Below are 16,559 nucleotides of genomic sequence, written 5' to 3'. Positions count from 1 at the left end.
GGCCAATGTGTCAGTGTGTGCATGTTCATTAAGGGGGAAAAGCATGTGTGTTTACTATGACAAGAATCTATTTGAACACCACAGACTATGGAACGCATTCAAGCCCACACCTGACTTTTATTGGATTCTGCATGATATGGTAAAAGGCTTGGTCAGCCACCATCCCATCTAAAATCAATACAAAGTATTCACACCTTTAAACTGAGATTAGGTTTTCTGCAACTACTCATATGCACACACAGAAAAGACACACCTGAGAACAGCAATAAAGTATGTTGGCAGAGTCCACAGTTCTCCTCAGATCCAAACCACATTAAAAAAACAGCCCGGACTCACCAAATGGCACCAAATGACACGGTAATTTGTAAGTCACCTTTGCTGCTCTTGGCGTGTCATGTGTACTCCATGTAGTCTGTACTGACTGCAATGCAAAGGCATCCACGTGAATATGCTACACTCAGAGCTAGTGACGTGAAATAACAAGTGAGAAAGACGTGGATGGGTTATTATGTAGTTATTTAAAGCCCAACCATGATGTTTTTCCTAAACCCAACTAAGTGGTTCTTTTGCCTAAACCTAATTGCGGCCATTACGGTAGTTTTGTTGCCTAAACATAACCGCAACCATTTCACAGTAACGACATGGCGTTAAATGATATGCAAAACGCTGTTTCACAACGTTAACCCTGTGGTGTATAAATTACATGTGAAAAGCCTAAAGGCCCAGACACACCCATGGATGTATAAAGAGAACTGGATACAGCGTTGGAGGAGGACTCCCGTTCATTCCTATGAAAGTTGCTCAGTGCCTCAAGCCAAACTACCGAGTGATAAAGTACCTGGATCATCCAGCGATCTTCCTCATCCATTGGGCCCATAGAGCAGGCGCAGTAGCATTTCCTTTAACCTCGGCTCCCAGGCCTCACTCCAGCCTCGGTCTGGGTCTCATTCACATTAACGGAGGAAGGGAAATAACTCTGGATACAGCTATTAGTGCATTTTACAACTTTTAGGACCTGATGATTTAAATAAGGGCTATTCAAGTTGATTTACCTAAAAAAAAAACGTATCCGCCAAGTTACAGACATCTCTTTCCCAAAATAAGTCTATAGGGAAAAGTCTTTTGGGGCCCAATGGCATCATGTGATGGACACGTTGTAGTACCACCGTTTGGCCACTACGAATATTTGCTTCTCAGCCCAGTATTCTTCCTGGGGGCTTGGACAGCCTAGTTTTTTTGGTGGAAAAACACAGAAGACTCTTCTCATTTTTCATCTTCATCTCATCTGATCATTCCAACACACGGATATTTTCACAGCGACATGAACATCTGTAGTGAAGCTAAGTGGTGAGTGAGGGTGGTGTGAAAATGAACGGCAAACGCCGCTTTGTTTCATGTACGTATTATAACAACAGCTTGTATATCCCCAGTCCTCGAGCTTCCGGTTTCCCTTTTTCAAAGACAGATACAGACTACCGCCACCTGCCAGTCGGGAGAGTTATTACATGTCATGCAGGCGCAGAAGGTACAGTAGCTATGTGGTAGTTGGCCGTTGGCTGTCGTCTTTGTGGTGTGTTCAAATACAACTTGTCAGCCAAGACAAAGGCAACGTGAAGTGACTCAACGGGCGGCCTTCGTCGCCGTTGGTTCTTTGATGTGGGGTTGGTGTGTCTGGGCCTTAAAATGCGTTATCATGAGACGCAGAATGTCCTTGAAATGTTGTGCGTCTATTTTAAAAATGGTGTTGTTATTTCAGTGTTCAGTGAAGTGATTGTAACCAGTTTTGCACTAACAATACATACATTTCTCCACATTTTGGGAAATTCATTTGTTTGCTTTCTTGATGAGAGGGAGATGAGAAGATTGATACCACTTTAGTGTTTGTACCGTAAATACGAAGCTACAGCCTGGACACAGTTAGCTTAGCTTAGCACAAAATCTAGAAACAGGGGGAAACAGCCTGGCTCTGTCCAATAGTGAAATAGCTGCCTACAGTTTTTTGTTCGGATTAAACAAACAAGGTATATGAAGGGAGTTTAAGAGGCACTGATAGAGCAGAGCCAGGCTAGCTGTCCCCCCGTTTCTAGTCTTTGTGCTAAGCTAAGCTAACCTGATGCGGGCGATAGCTTCATATTTGACTGACAGATATGAGAGTGATATTAATCTCCTCATCTAACTCGTGCAAGAAAGCAAATAAGTGCATTTCCCAAAATATCAAACTATTCCTTTAAAAAGAAACTGGAACTGACATGGTAGCCATAGGTTGCTATTTTTCTGTTCCAGCTCAGTCTTTTGTCCAACTACACATGTAATCATTAGTGCTCTCGACAGATTCTCCCATGTCAACATCCAGGACTAACACCTCTTCTTGAGGTTACTCTTGAGCTTCAAAGCTGTCGGAGTAGAGTGGAAGTGCTAGACACACAAACACATTTCCTTCTTCCTCTAACTCAAAACCTGCAGTGTTTCTATACCCTCTCTCTCTCGCTGCTTCTCCTTGGAGGCTCACACTTTTGTCAACATAAAAGTATGACCTCCCATTCCTAGCGTTTGAACTCTGACTTTTCCCACTTTCACCCCTCGGATAGAGCAGTTCCCAGTGATGTGTCAAGGAATGTTGTCTTTCCCTTGCCTATTTTACAACAACAGCTATTTATTTAAGGGTCCTTTTTGCTGCCAACTCTCCGACAGTTACATAGAATAGAATGCACAAGAAATCAATGATGTCATGCACACAGGCTGTCAGAAAATGGGTTAAATAAGAAATGGTGGATGGACATTTTTACAAGTCAGCAAATGGATGTATTTGCCCTCTAGAGTCCTAGAAATGCAAGTGCATGATCTAATTCTGACAGATCAGTGAGCGTTAGACCTTTGTAAAACAGAGCAATAGCCAATAATATATATATATTAGGGCTGTTAATCGATTAAAATATTTAATCGCAATTAATCACATGATTGTCAATAGTTAATCGGGATTAATCTCATATGAATCGCACATTTTTTATCTGTTCAAAATGTACCTTAAAGTGAAATTTGTCAAGTATTTAATACTCTTAAGTGGTGGACACACTACCAACGTCAGGAGCGCGTCGCGGCTGCGTGGCGTGTTGTTTTTTAGAGTGGCCACACTGCCTACATGAGACGCGCGTCTATTTTATAGAATAGAGGGCTTGCCTATTTTTCACGCGAGCCGCGCGCGTCTCAGCTGCGTCTCTCAGCAGCAATAGACAGTGAAGGTGATCTATTGACTGTATATTAACATCATATCAGCAAGACTTTACTACAGTTTCGATGTCTATCTGTAGAATATGTTACGGAGATGAAAAAAGTAAAGACTTATTTTTTAAATCAACACTTCCTGCTTTTATTTCGAAATAAAAGCCCTCAAGCGTTTTTTCTGTGGACAGAATTCCTTCATTTGTTAACACAAGGCTTTTATTCTGAAATATGTGCCGGACAGTGTTCTAGAACACAGAATGACTTGGAGAGCTCAATGAAGGAATATAGTAGGAGTTTTAATTGTGTTATTACTATTATTTACAAATTATCACACATTTCTGAACCTTTCTCTGTCTAAGATAAATATAAATCACATTTATCATGAAGTTAAATGGCCATTAAAAGGCAAACTCTATGTAGAAAGAAAGGGCTGACCGCAGCAGCAGAAACCCAGCAGACACGCAGCCGACACCCAGCTAGTGTGAACACCAGACGCGTGAATCACACAGCCACCGCGCGACGCAGCCTCCACGCGCTCCTGATGTTGGTAGTGTGCCCACCACTTTATCAACACGGGAGTGGGCAAATATGCTGCTATATGCAAATGTATGTATATATTTATTATTGTAAATCAATTAACAACACAAAACAATGACAAATATTGTCCAGAAACCCTCGCAGGTACTGCATTTAGCATAAAACAACGTAATGACTATGACAATGACTTGCCCCAAACTGCATGTGATTATCATAAAGTGGGCATGTCTGTAAAGGGGAGACTCGTAGGTACCCATAGAACCCATTTACATTCACATATCTGGAGGTCAGAGGTCAAGGGACCCCTTTGAAAATGGCCATGACAGTTTTTCCTCATCAAAATTTAGCGTAAGTTTGGAGCGTTATTTAACTTCCTTCATGACAAGCTAGTATGACATGGTTGGATTAATTATGTTTTCATATGTATCTTCACTCTAGCTTTAAAACGGAGTCTGCTACAACCTAAAAATCGCGAGTTGCGTATTAAAACTGTGACAGCCCTAATATATATATATATATATATATATATATAACAACATTTCCAATCATAATTCATGCCTTTTTATTCTGCTAGAGGTGATTATGATAGACTCATAGTCTCACAGACACAACTCAAATTGTGCGATTTTCTGATTTTGCCAAAGGAACATTTCCGTAATCAAATCTTCAACTGTAAAAATTCTCCCTAAATAAAAAAATGTGGGAAGCTGCTGCAGCAGAAACAACAATCAGCATATTCCCTCATTTCAACAAACATGCCGCTGCAAGTCGCACCGTCGAATGAATGAGCTTTGTGTCCTGGGAAAGCTTCCTGGAGTTGCTTGAAAACCTTCAGCAGGGGGTGTGGCATTGCTGTAACCGTTGGCTGTTGACAAACTACCAGGATGGATGATGACCAAGTTTCTTTGAAAATGCAATCTCATGCAGAGGAGGATTATTTGGTATCTGTTTTCTTTTTCACAAAAGTAAGAAATTAATGTTCCTTTTCTTTTCCTAAAAGTGATCTAACTAGTTTTGATCTGCAGCACCAACCCACAAAGCATTTTACATACAAAAAGGAGGAGATGGTTAACATTTTATTTTGGGCGGGAACAACTTCTCACACACTTAAAGGGCGGGTCCATTTGCATTCTTTTCAGGGTTTTTTTTCAAATGGGAACACACACTCAGCCGTTTGCAAAAAGCAGTGTGCTAGGTTGCAAAAGTAAGCTACTCAATAAGATTAGGAACAAGCCCCCAGGAAGCACATTTTCGTAGTGGCCAAACGGCGGTAATACAACTTCCGTGTCTGTCACGTGATGCCATTGGGCCCCAGAAGACTTTTTCCCATAGACTTACATTGGGAAAGACACATTGGTAACTGCAGATAATTTTTTTGAGGTAAATCAACTTCCGAGTACGAACACTCTAATAGCTCTTATTTAAATCATTAGGTCGTAAAAGTTGTAAAATGCACTAACTAAATGAGTTATTTCCCTTCCTCCGTTCATGTGAACGAGACCCAGACCGCGGCTGGACCAAGGGCTGGGAGGCGGAGTTAAAGGAAACCCTACCCGAAACCCGTCTGCTCTCTGGACTCAATGGATGCGGAAGATCGCCGGATGATCCGGGTACTTTATCACTCGGCAGTCGAGCTATTTCGGCCTCATGCGCCACTGAGAAACTCTCATAGGAGTGAACAGGAGCCTGCCTCCGACGCTGTATCCAGTTCTCTTTATACGTCCATGGATATGAATAATGTGAACGCTAGCACTAGCTGAGTCAACGTTAGCCGGACTAGTTAGCTGCCAGTACTCCTGTCTGCTTCTCCAAACTGGGAGGGTGCTGACGGCCATTTAAGTTACTATATGTATTACACTGACTATAAAGATGTATACTGTATATGTTGCAGCATCATCATGTAGAAACCTACGTCAGGTCACGTGGGAAAATGTTTTTTGAGAGGCTTTGAAGGGAAAATAGCATTTTGATGCTAAAACATACATACTTCAACCAAAAATACTAAATCACCTTTACTGAGTAGTTTCCACATGTTGTTCCCCTGTCTTTGTTTCACCTTTACATATTCTACAGTCCTTTTCATCGTTGACTGCATCTGTTGACTTCAGAAGATGGTGACATGGCCCCTCCCTGTGCTCCTCTGGGTTGCTCCGAGCCACATGTTTGTCTAAGTGCCTGCTTGATGTAGATACAAGAATGCAACTGAAACACCTTGAGGCAAACCTCATGGTGTACTTTAATGATGGTTTCTCACACAGATGGAGGCCTTATACCATGATGTCGAGGAGGACATTTTTGCATGAAGTGTAGCTGTCTGGATTTGTACTTAAAGGTTGGTATGATACTGTATGTGTGTTTAGGTTGTTAAATGCACAGTATACAGTATGTGGAAACATTGTAAGCCCTGGGGTTCAATGCACAACTCAAGAACAATACTAATGGGAATAATAATAACCTTTATTTGTATAGAAACCTTCAAAACAACTGCGTCACAGAGTGCAAGACAAGAATATGAGTATACAAGCGACAATAACAAGTAAAACACAAGCTAAAATACATTCATATGCAGATAAAATGTATAATAAAATAAAATACAAAACACTTGGCTGGATGATGTCAGCATGAAAATACTTTTCAGTAAAATTATGTGTTATGTTATAAGTTTTAATATGTTTTATGTTCTACGTTGTGCTGCTATTTTGGCCAAGACACTCCTCTAAAAGAGATAGGAGTCGCCCCCTGCTGGCTGTTCGAAAGAATGCAGGTTTAAGGCACTTCCACATTGGCTTCACTTCTCAGACCCGTAGGTAGCCAACTGATACCAACCACGTCATGTTAGCTTGTCGGGATAATAATATCGCTCCAAAGGTCTGCTAAATTTTGGCGATGGAAAAACTGGCATGGCGATTTTCAAATGGGTCTCTTGACCTCTGACCTCAAGATATGTGTATGTAAATGGGTTCTATGGGTACCCATAAGTCTCGAGACCAATTTATGCTAATCCCATGCAGTTTGGGGCCAAAAACATGCAATTTTTCTCATGCAGGATAAATGTGATATTTTATGCTATTCTAAAAATGGTGTATTTGAATATTTCTGCATACTGGGGTCCCTAAACAGTCTTGGAATTGCATAAATTGGCTATGACTGGAAAGCCAAGACTTGTGGATTCAGTGAGCCCAACTGTATTCATGTGTGATGATATTAGTCCCCATAGTAGCCATTTCATATAGTGAGACCATTGTTGGAAACCTGACGTCATGGTTAGTTTTGTTTACTCCAGGTTATGTGATATCTGCAAGAGACACAACAAACAGGTTCCCTGATCAGTGTTTAAATGGGACCCCTAATGCTTGTGATTACCAACAACAGTCCAGCACAGGTGGTCATACCTATGATGATACGATGGATGCCCGGCAGTGTTTGATTCGTATAACCAGCTCAGACTGGATGTCTGGTCGCACAGCGGGAAGGAAGGCAGCGATGGTACCCTTTTGTCGCTAAATCAAAGGCCCCCACAGAGGGGAAAATGGCATGCTGGGACCAAAACAGATGGCGATGGATCTTTAAATGACCCTTTTTCACAGGCCAGCGTGTGTCTAACACACGCTCACTTAAAGGTGGCCTTGTACGCTACTATAGGAGTGTGTGTGTGTTTCCTGTGATGCTATCAATTCTGAAGCTAATGGACCAATTTTTGCGGTGTTGAGCTTTACACACAGAGTGTGAGGAATGCCTTGCGTATGGGTGTGTGTGTGCTTGTTTGTTTGTGTGAGTGTATATGCTTTCATGTGTCCAACACCATCAATTTTCAAACCAATGGGCCAATCCTTCCCTGCCAAAGGAGTTGAGGTGCAGTTTGTTGATTGTAAAATCGATGTGAAGGCTCTCCTGGCATGATGGTTCCCAGAGTGTGGGTTTCTGAAAGACAGCCACGTGCCTCCCAGCAAAACAGTTTGATTTTGCTGTTATTTCATTCATCACCGGTACTTCCCTCCACACCATCGCAAATTTCCCAGATGAATCTATCAAGCAGAAGACATTTTATTATTGGCATGCACCTTGTATACATTTGAATGCCTTGGAGAACAAGCATGCACGTTTAAACATGCCGTCTAAAATGGTTAAGGAGCTAGTTGAAGAATTAAGCATTTCTAAGATATGTGTCAGATTCCAAAGCTGAGTGCCTATCTGTGAGGCTCTGTATGTGTGAGGTTGGGCATGTGCGTATGGGAAATCATTTCTGTATACACTGGTTGTTGTGTGTTGAGAACAGAATGAGAGTTTGTCCTTTAAGGTCTTTGTCTACCACAAACAAACCCAAGGCCATCAGAGATTGATCTCATCAATGCATGGTCACACTTTTACTCCTCTTTATTTCACTTGTAGCTACATCCAGTCAAGACAAACACTCACAACACATGTAAACCTGTAAAAGGCACCTCTGTGCTTACCTTTGGCAGTATGTATGGAGTGGGTGGGGCCACTAGGACCTCACCTGAGTAAAGAAAGACCGGGGCGGACTTTACCATTAGACGAGATGAGCTAAAGATTTATTATGATATGATACATATAACTCCCTATGAGAACTTATGAAATGCTCTCAAAGCACTAAATCATCAATGTCAATGTGCCACCCCCTGCACACTCCAGATGAATGGATTATTCCATCAGCAGGCGAGCCACCGCTGTGCACCACAAACTTGTTGAATCTCTGGTGTTTAAGCCTCGAGGTAAAGTGCAAACACTGAAACGGAGTTTTTACATTTGGCATTCCTACAGCAAAGAAACTTTCTGAGTTATTATGACGACCTTAGCAAACAGTTGCTTATTTACACATCCAGCAGTGACAGAGCCACATCATCTTTCTTTCCTGAAAAAACATACTTTCCTAAAGCTTACTGTTTTGAGAAGGTAACTGTGTAACTATGGTGACAAACACAATATCAGAGTATACGGCAAACTAATCTTTACCAGCACATTAGCTGACTAACATCTACCGTTAGCATTAAAGGTGCTCCATACGATATCCAGAGCATTAATATAGCAGCAAACAACAATTTAAGATATAGAGGAGAAATGTCTACCTGAGCAGAGAATGCAGTCCCCCTCTGTGTGTGTTGTAATCAGAGTTTCTCCTTGCTTCGTTTACATACAGACCAGCACACGGGTACTTCGCAAAAAGTCATGGCCGCGCCCCCTTTTGGTGGATTGAAAACCGAGGATCCCAAAGACTTCAATGCAATTTGACGTATGTTTGGATTATAATTTTGATAAAATCATATGCATTCATCTCGTTATACAAACGTTTTTTTTATACACACTTCTAATAATTATTCTGTGATCTTGCCTGAACCTGAGCATTCAACATACCTTCATAAATGAAGGTTGATCGCAGTCATGTCCCTTCAGTCTTCCCCTGTCCAACACAGTGGCTGGATATTGCTTATCCAGGCATCTATCTGATTGATCCCGTTAGGCTGAGTGTTGTCTGTAAATAACCAACGTGTTAATAGACAACTGTTTGATCTATAGGCTGAGATTTAGTTGGAGTCTGATGCTGCTATAACGTTAATGTATGACTGTATTACTGCAGCAGCCTCCCACTCAAGCTAACGTTAGCTAGCCTTGCTAGTCACTGTCACCAGCATCATTAAGTAAGTTACAAATGTCTTCATACAAGACTGAAGATAAGTGACATTTGCCCAGTGGGACTTTAACATTCCACATTCTGTGTGACTTTCTTATAGATTGGATTTTATTTCACTTCCATTTCATTACACAGAAGTTCCTGTAGGCTAGGCTACTGTTCACCAGTCACTCTGAGCAAAAAATAAAAGAACTGTGAAAGTGCTTTTATATGTTTGTGGGTAGAAAAGATAAGATGTACGATAAGATCTACTTTATTGTCCCTAAGGGAACATTTTGCTTGGGAAATAGTGCTGCACATCAGATTAAAACAATACAAAATTCAAAAGTGTCAACCTGCACTTGACTAAACTTGACAATGCAAATCCAAGTAAAAGCGGCAAATGGTACACCCACATGGCAGAAATATAAAATCACACCACCTGCTGTCTGCATGACAAAAGTCTTCCTTTATTTCTGGAAATGAGGTGGGCTTTCCTAATTTTTTGGCAGCTTGTGGCCTAGTTCACTTGTTGTTGTATTTTTGAAGTAAGTAAAAGTGAAATCCACTGTGGGATGATCTTGCTGTCCACTAATGACAGCATTCACCACATTCCTCGACCTCAGATGAGAGCAGATACTCAGACATTCACAGAAATGTCCTTCCTACTCCTCCCTGGCCTCGGGCCCACTGGATTTGAGCCGAAACGGGCAGGAGAAGACAGGAAACTGACAGGATTACACTGACTGGGTCTGCTACTGCGCAGACACACAAATATAAGCTACAAATAGGGGTGTGCCCAGGGGTTGAACTGCAGGGTACGAAGCCCGGGAGGTGTCATGGAGAAAAAAACAAACTCATCTATGCTCTCAAACTCGAGCTATGGATTTATTAATTTGTGCGCAGCACATATTACTTAATTCATGTTCTCAATTTAATATTATTTTTTTGTTTCTCTCCCTGCCCAAGAAAAGCCATGCTTTAAGCCCCCCCTCCTCCCCCCCTAGTGTATTTTTACATTTCTATGATATTTCATATTTATTTGAGTCATTTCCTGACTATATTGATTAGCCACACTGTTTGCCATTTTTTGTTAACAAATAACTTAATTTTGTGTTCAAAGTGAAAAAAAGAAGGTTGTTGCTAAAATGGGAGTATGACGGAAAGCAGACGATATTGGAGGTTTGCTGGCCTCTAACAGGTCCGAACGACGGAGAGCACAACTTTCAGCTCAACAGAAAACAAGAGGGAAGTCCCGTTAGAGAAATAAACAAATCTCAGTGTAGCCCTGTGCGCTGTCGGTGCTGGAGCTGAGGAGAGAGAGCAGCCGGTGCCGGAGCTGAGGAGAGAGAGCAGCCGGTGCAGGTCGACGTGCACCTCCAAAACGTCACAAAACTGTATTTCAAACAGCCAACCTAGGCAACATGTCTATCCATCCTCCGGTGCGCTGTGACTGAGTTGCGGCTCCTCGGTTCAGCCCAGCAGCAGGCAGACGGCCGCCTCGCCAGGAGGAGACGGTAAAGACGAGAGCGCGCGCGCGCGCGCGCGCGAGAGAGAGAGAGAGAGAGAGAGAGAGAGAGAGAGAGAGAGAGAGAGAGAGAGAGAGAGAGTCGGTGTATTGCGCTAATTCTTGTCTCATTTGTGGTCTGATAAACACTTCATTCATCTAAACTGGGGGACTGAAAGAAGCAAACAGGCAGGCCAAGACAGAAAATCAAAGTCATTGATCAACTTTCTCATTTCACAGCTAAACAGTACACTACAAGATGATTCTGAAAGCATCTAAGGACAGAAATAGTCATTACAGTAACAGAATATTGATTCATATTTGATCAGCGCTGCCTAGTTTGACCGTTTGATCAGAGCTTGTGAGTGATTGACAGCTGCTCAGAGACGGCAAGGCTCCAGCTCGGCTCTGATTGGTTGTTTTCCTCCGGTCTGTGAAATCCTGCAGATGTCATTAGGAGCACTGGAGAACACCAGAGGACACAGAAGACACACAACATGATGTTTTCAGATTACCTGTCTCATGCACTACTGTCAGGATATAGTGACCGTTTTATAAAAATAACTTTTCTAATCATATTTGCTCCATTTCTACCCACTGCTGCTTTAAATATAGCCGTGGGTTTTATTTCATAGGCACACATTTTCCCGCTGCGCCACCCATAAACTCTGGTTTTATGTGCAAAGTGATGTTTAATTTCACTGATTAGTGGAACAAGTTGGCAACGTGTGAACGCAGAGTTTGGACTTTTACCAACAGTGAAATAAAAATGTTATGACAGATTTGATGGGAGCTCGGGGCTCATCCTGAGGACAGCTGCTTTGTTTCAAAATATTTCACTGTCTGTGTGGAATCTCTGTGTTACAGCTTCATCAACTTATCAATGACATCACCGCTGCTGTGCCTAAAAAGTGCCCATTTTTAACCATGGAGATGTTCGTATTATTCCTGCTGCTGTGTGACAACTACAGGTATTTAATAATAATGTAAATATAATTATTCAGGGACGTGAACATAATGGGTAAGATGTATTAATGTAATGCATTACAGACTGTGATATAAAGCAGAGTGATAGAGGCTCAACTCAACATACATGAGAGCTACTGTATTTAGTGATTTAGTAGATGTCTGTGTGCGTGCACCTCCACCAACTGAAGCCACACTAATTGTCTCGGAGCTGCAATGTGGGACGTTGTCCTGTGTGCAGAGGCAGACTAGTTACAACTACAGTCTATTTTTCATTAAGGAGTGGTTTTGCAGCTTTGTTTGGATGGCGGGAGAGCTGTATGACACCTTCCAGGCTTCGTAGTAGCCCACGTGACTGACTTCTTATCTTAAAATTTGGTGGAGGGATAGGGCAGGGAGATGAAGATGAATGACTGTGGGGACTAAACATTCTCCATGAGGGATTTCTCTTCCTAATAGGTTTAAGGAGGTCAAGTACAAGACGGTGCTGCAAGTGAGAACAGGAAGGAGAATATAGCTCCTCTCAGGTGCTGTTTAGTTCAGATATGGCTGCATATAAAACGCTTGTATTTCTGTCTGGTTGAACAGACCTTGATTAAGTTAACCAACTTTACTTAGCACATACATTAGCTAGCTAGCTAACATAGTCATTCTCTATCACGGTTGAAGCTGAGCAGTGCCGGCCAGCCGGGACCCGCCGGTGGTGACGGGTGGCTCGGCCGGTTGGAGACGGGTGCTGTTGGCCAGCCGGGACCCGCCGGTGGTGGCGGGTGGCTCGGCTGGTTGGAGCCGGGTGGTGTTGGCCAGCCGGGACCCGCCAGTGATAGCGAACGAGCCAGCCAGCCAAAGCCAAGCAACGCCATCCGACCGGTTCACTATCGCTGGTCTCGGTTGGCTAGCATTGCTTGACTTCAACATAGCTACGTTAGCTAGCCAGCTCACGTAGTCATTCACTAACCAAGATATGCTAACGTTGTACTCGTATAACTCAACTAACATGTTTAGTTATGCTAACATTACAACTTCCTCGCTCTACGGTGGTGAAATGTTCAGCATGATGATTGTGAAGGTGACTATGCAGCATGTTTGAAGTATTCCCTCCTTTGGTTACTGTAGCTCCACATTCCCTTCACACTGGAGCAGTAACAAGAAGGACTTTGTTTTTCTTACGCAACCCGAAGAATTCCCACACTGCAGGGTTTACGTTTTTAGTAGGGCGATAAAGTATCTCCTTTTCATTCGTCGTCATTTTGACAGAATCACGAAGACAAGACGTGCGCTTGCTTATGGTGTGTTACTTTATAGTCATGTGTCATATAGTGTCATATAGTCGCGTGTGTGACGTCATGTCTGTGACAAGCTTTTATTTACTACGTGAGGGAGAACACAAAAGAGAAATAGCTAAACCAAGAGCTAAATTGAATTGAACACGATATACCGTGGCTGGATTATTTACACGATATTACTATTTTCATGTTTTTAATACCGCGATTACTGCAAAACCGGTATACCGCGACACCCCTAGTGTCAATGCATCATTGCCTGATTTTTTTTGTATTACACTTGGCAAAGTGGAGTTGACATTATGAAGTGTTTGAGGTTAATAACAGACAAACAAACATGCCTGTTCTGTATATGCCCACAGGTCCATTTCAAAGCTAGGAACATTTTGAAGTCTGCCAGAATGACCCATGGGTGACCCTGAGCACAGTTCCACCTGAGAACCTTCATATATGAACTCTGCATGATCTTTCCCCTTATTACAATAGTCTGCTGGTGTTTTTAATAGCAATGTGACTTTGATGTTTTCAAAAGCACACAATCTTGAGGAATGCTGCTGGTGCTTTGTCCTTAAAGGGGAACACCGCCTAAGTAAGAATTCCAACATGTTATTTTCATGTTCAATCAATATTTGTGAACATGAGCTCCTCTCTCTCAAAGCCAGAAACCACAGAAGTAAGTCTCAAACTTGTGATGTCATAGGGTATAATACTGATTTTGTGTTGTTTTTTTTAATACCCAAATGAGCTTTATTCTATTGAAGTGTTGTCAGTTGTGAAAATGTTCCCATATACTCAGAACATTCCCCTGGGTGCTCTCAATGTCATCTAGAACAGCTCTCCCCATTCACTGTCTATGGAGCAGCTCCACACTTTATACCCTGTGACATCACTAGTTTGAGTTTCAGCACTCTAGTTTTTGGATTTGGGAGAGAGTTGTTCATGTGTACTAATACTTTTTGCACTGTCTTAGACAATAGGAAGAACATGTATGAATTTTATGAATTTTGAAAATGGGTGTAGTTCCCCTTTAAGGCTACAGATACCACATCCACTCATTCTGTGAATGAATGGCTCTTAGGAGGGTTTATCAATGGGTAACCAGCAGTGTAGAATTAATATGTTTTGCTAAAAAAAGTTAATAAAAAGAAAAAATACTCATTATGCTGAAGAACATAACGAGTGTTATATTATTGGCTTGTTATTACTGATACAATAATATATAAACAGCATTGCAATGTAAAAACATGTATTTATTGTCTATTATGTTAAGTTAAACACTTTTTGATAGCAAAATCTGAATCAGATCAGTCAGTCAATTAAAATACAACCTAGTGGAGTAAAAAGTACAATATTTCCATGTTATGGAATAGAAGTATAAAGTAACATAAATTGTAAATACTCAAATTAAAGTAGCTCAAAAAAGTACTAAACTACAGTAGGCCTACTTGGCTAAAGTAAATGGACTTACTTACTTTCCACGAGCACTAGTCCAAGGCTGTTGCTCTGGATCTTTGAATATGTCATCCTTAATACATCGGAGGAACTTATAGGAGGGCTTTCTGACAGACTCATTCGAGGTCTTGAGTAAAGTTCAAATAAAGCACACATCACAAAAACAAAGTATGATACCAGGACATTTCTGTTACCGAAGTACTTCCGGGGTAGCAGTTTCCTTGTGGATGTCCACTGAACTGTATGTCCCCGCTGTGAAAACGGACGTTGTCGGCAGGATTCGAACCTGCGCGGGGAGACCCCAATGGATTTCTAGTCCATCGCCTTAACCACTCGGCCACGACAACCGGATTACTGTATATGTAATGGAAATTGGCAAAAAACATATTGATTCCAGTTGCCATTAGGGTCCACTGACTGTTCAGATGGGACTCAATCATGCAACAGCAACATGATTCCGCTGACATGTCCCTCTGAAGCCGGGAGGAGAGAGGTGCTGTTTATGGTGAGCACAGCACCATCTGGTGGTGGACACCTGCAGCTGAGAGACATTCATTCAGTCCTCTTTATATGCACTCTAAAGTCTTTGGAGAGGAAGTCGGTTAAAAACGGCGCAACAGCGAAAAACAACATGTGAAGGGAGGGCCAATGAGATGTTCACTAGTTGTGTTGCTCCCCTTCATAAATCTATTCCCTGTATATGAGCAGCAACATGCAGAACTAACCGGCCTGGATGTACGGGTGGATTTGGAACAAGGGTTGAAAACACATTTTACATGGATACACATTAAAGTCAGAGTGGTAGAGGAGGTGTTCAGCTCATTCACTTATGTAAAAATAGCAAATATGTAAAAAAAAAAATACTCTATTAAAAGTACATTTTTGCATTAAAATTGTTATTTAAGTTAAATTAGCAGTAGGCAGAATGTTTTTGGCATATGGCAACAATTCCATAATAACCTTTTAGTATATTGTAATTCAAGTGTTTTGAGAGAAAACTAGACTTCTACACCTCCTCATGGCTCTGTTTTCAGACAATATCTTCAGTGATCGGCCTGCAAAGTCAAATCCTAACAACTCCTAACACTTCCTACCCCCCTCAAGCAAGTCCTAACAATTCCTAACAGGTTCCTAACAAGTCCTAACCATAGGTCCTAACATTTTACCTACCAAGTCCTAACAGCCAATAGCGCACAGCAGTGGCATGTCACGTGACATGGACAGCAACAACAACGATAAGCCCCCTTCTCCATCTCTGACAGCGGCAAACACAACAACAGAAGCAAAACAGTAACGTTATTTACGAGGAAATGATCGTATGCAAAATGCTTAATTTTCAAATTACTATTTATTTGCTAGCTGTGCTTGATTGAAGTTGTCAACGTACCCGTAATATAAAATTAATTCATGTACGGTAACTGTTAATAACGCTCATAGAAGCGATAGTTGCTGTGTTCACACAGATTCTTTTATGGACCTAAATTCGGCAACAAGTGTCTGGACTTACTATTAACATTGTGAATGTTAATTGTGAATTTATAGTGCTATTTTACCATTACTGTAATACTAACTCTGTAGTGTCTGTAATGTTAACTCGGCCAACTGACAAGATTCATGAGAATGACATTTGTTCTAGTTGCTGTTCTGTTGTAAATCAGCTACTAGCTAGTAACAGTATTTATTACACGGCTGTGTTGAATACTCGATTCTGATTGGTCAATCAAGGCATTCTGTGGTCTGTAATTTCTGTATTACAGACCGTTGCTATGTATAACAGACCGTTGCTATGTGCGCAGCTCTGATGTCGGGCTCTGAGGGACCGTTTTTGTGTAAAAATATTGATTTCTTCAGTAAGTAGAGTCTTTCACAACAATGACCGGCTCACTGTACATTATCCCTTACATACAGTACAGCTAAACAACTGTTATTATACTTTATATGTATATATTACAGGTGTATTTAA

The 16,559-nt window shown here is 41.6% G+C and overlaps 1 non-coding gene across 1 annotated transcript; it reads right to left on the bottom strand.

Annotated features, from left to right (window-relative positions):
- Window positions 1–14,861: 14,861 nt before the first annotated feature.
- Window positions 14,862–14,943, bottom strand: trnas-aga. The gene has a single exon. It is a non-coding gene; the product is annotated as a tRNA-Ser (tRNA).
- Window positions 14,944–16,559: the final 1,616 nt, after the last annotated feature.

This window comes from Sebastes umbrosus, chromosome 13 (genome assembly GCF_015220745.1).
Source record: "Sebastes umbrosus isolate fSebUmb1 chromosome 13, fSebUmb1.pri, whole genome shotgun sequence".
NCBI lineage: Eukaryota > Metazoa > Chordata > Actinopteri > Perciformes > Sebastidae > Sebastes > Sebastes umbrosus.
This window is presented reverse-complemented; position numbering and strand designations above follow the sequence as displayed.